Source organism: Pongo pygmaeus, chromosome 23 (genome assembly GCF_028885625.2).
Source record: "Pongo pygmaeus isolate AG05252 chromosome 23, NHGRI_mPonPyg2-v2.0_pri, whole genome shotgun sequence".
Classification (NCBI taxonomy): domain Eukaryota; kingdom Metazoa; phylum Chordata; class Mammalia; order Primates; family Hominidae; genus Pongo; species Pongo pygmaeus.
The window spans coordinates 26420885-26423713 of NC_085931.1; the positions used below are offsets into that span (position 1 = coordinate 26420885).

The 2829-nt window shown below is 45.6% G+C and overlaps 1 pseudogene; it reads left to right on the forward strand.

Annotated features, from left to right (window-relative positions):
- The first annotated feature begins 1906 nt into the window (after positions 1-1906).
- On the forward strand, positions 1907-2350 carry LOC129023658 (immunoglobulin heavy variable 1-3-like; annotated as a pseudogene).
- The last annotated feature ends 479 nt before the right edge of the window (positions 2351-2829 follow it).

Here is a 2829-nt window from a genome sequence, read left to right on the forward strand (position 1 = left end):
ACCCACATTGATGTGTACAGGTCTATGACACTTTTATCTCTGTAAGTAAAAATTATTGGTCACTGTGATCTTTTCTGCAACTTTGCCATTTCCTTGAAGGCGAGGACAGGTCCTTCTGCATGGGTTCAAACAAAAGACCCAGAGACCACCTGGTAAGTGAGGAGCTCACCTGGTTCTGGATGTTTGGTCTGTCTCTTCCCCTCTGTTGCCCCACAGAAGGTCAGCCCACTCTTTCCAGGTACTAAGAAGAGAGCCCAGGCTTGTCCTGATTATATGACTCACCCAGCTTCTGATGACTCTCCTGTTACCAACATCCATGGATGCATATTTATTATGTAATTCACTAAACTAATATCAAATACCGAAGTTGCAAAGCCCCACACCAGAAGGTATGTTCATGCAATTCAGTGGAGGAGAGGGCCTTTCAGAGACAGAAGGATCAAGCTAGATTGGTCAATATATGAATGAGGACAATGGACTTGAGTCTTGTTGTCCTCAAGTACCCGTGTCACAGGTGTGATCTGTCAGGGCAGGACCAGAGTTCTTTGTGTACTCAGATGGGAGGGCTCACGGAGGTTCTCCCTGGTTCCCAGGAAAGTAAGTGAAGTAATCTTGGTGATGAGACTGTTCTCCAGTTATGACCTATTATAGAGTTTACATATGAAATTGTCACTGCAGTCCCCCATCTACATCTTTTAACATGAAAGTGTACAGAAGTCAGGCCACATCCTCAGGATCACATGTTGAGGAGAATGCAGATAGGCCCCACTGCTTTCTCCGAAGATCTTCAATAGATCCCAGGATTCAAAACTGCTCAGAATTGCCATTCTGAAGCTCTCAGGTGCTTCAGTTAAAATCACCAACTTCCTGGGACTGGAAGTTTCCCTCTAACCAGGATGGATAAAAATAAATCACACTCTTGATCTTGTCCACACATTCAAAAATTCCTAAAGGCAGAGCTGATTGATGTCCTCACAGATGGACTACTGCCTTTCAGAGGTGACCTTGGTATTCAAGTTCTAGAAATTCTGAGAATTCAAGGACACTTCCATCTCTCCAGTGCTTTGCACCTCACATAAAAACAGCTTTCTCATTGGAGTGTCTTGTGTTTCCTGATATAAATATGTCACAATATTATTTTAAATAGAATGAGAAATAAAACCCAAACTTACTCAAAACACCAATTCCTTGGAAATTATTTTGAGAGCTGGGAGTTCATGAAGAACTCCTAATTGTTATTCCAACACCTCATTGCCATTGTCAGTCTATGAGAAAATCAGCACCAATCACACATCACAGGCCAAATCAGTAAACCAAGAGTCTTCTATTGAAGATCTTAGGATCTCAGGCAGATGCTGAAGACACTGTCTCAGTAGCACCTAGCAGATCTCAGAGCTTGTCCATGGGGCCTGCTGGACACTCACATGGGACATCCAGCAGTCACTTCATCAGAGCCACCAGTGGGCTGTGCTAGTGCCTGATGAAACCAGGATGAGGCAAAGGCATCTGCTCAGTGTCATAGACAGTAATGGTCCCAGAAATGATCCCGATTGTCTCCATGCTAATCAAATGTGGGTTCACTGTGAGGAGCATGTCCTGTGGGTGCTTGTTCTTCAGTGAAAGAACCTCTGTCCACAAAGTGTTTGGAAGTGGAGCAGGGCATGCATTTCCTCAAGTGAGATTAGGACTCGGACCATTAGCATCTCACTCTTGGATGGCTGATGTGTCATTTATCCTCCCTTTCTTGTCCAGGATCAGGTCTTGAGTTATGAAATTCTATGTCTTATGAATATGCAAAAAATTTGAGGTCCACTGAGGTGAATATGGATATGACGGTACCCTGAGAGCATCACCTGACAACTACATCCCTCCTCTAGAGAAGCTGCTGAGAACACAGCTCCTCACCATGGACTGGACCTGGAGGATGCTTTTTTGGGGGCAGCAACTACAGATAAAGACCACCTAGTCCCAGGAATGAGGAGGGGACTCTTTTCAGTCAAAAAGAATTTCATCCACTCCTGTGTCCTCTCCACAGGTACCCACTCCCTGGTCCAGCTGGTGCAGTCTGGGGCTGAGGTGAAGAAACCTTCGGCCTCGGTGAAGGTTTCCTGCAAGGCTTCTGGATACACCTTCATCAGCTGCAATATTCATTGGGTGACAGGCCCCTGGACAAGGGCTTGAGTGGATGGGCGGGATCTACCCTGGCAATGGTAACACAGGCTATGCACAGCGGTTCAAGGGCAGAGTCACCATTACCAGGGACACGTCCATGAGCACAGCCTACGTGTTGCTGAGCAGCCTAAGATCTGAGGACATGGCTGTGTATTACTGTGAAAGAGGCATAGTGTGAAAACCCACATCTTGAAACCCTGAGGGAGAAGGCAGCTATGCTGTGGCTGAGGAGATTACAGGAATTATTTGATTAAAGACTTTTTTAGAAAGTGAGGTTAAGTCAGCCGGGCATGGTGGTTCATACCTGTAATCCCAGCACTTTGGGAGGCCGAGGTCGGCGGATCACGAAGTCAGGAATTTGAGACCAGTCTGGCCAACATGGTTAAACTCCATCTCTACTAAAAGTACAAAAAATTAGCCGGGTGTGGTGGTGTACACCTGTAATCCCAGCTACTCTGGGGGCTGAGGTAGGAGAATCTCATGAACTGGGGAGGCTGAGGTTACAGTGAACCGAAATCGACCCACCGTACCCCAGCTTGGGTGACAGTGCAAGACTCCATCTCAAAAAAAACAACAACAACAAAAAAAAAAAGAAAGCAAGGTTAAGTCATTGAAAAAAAGGAAAATATAAATGTGTATGCACTCTAATTATTTGGG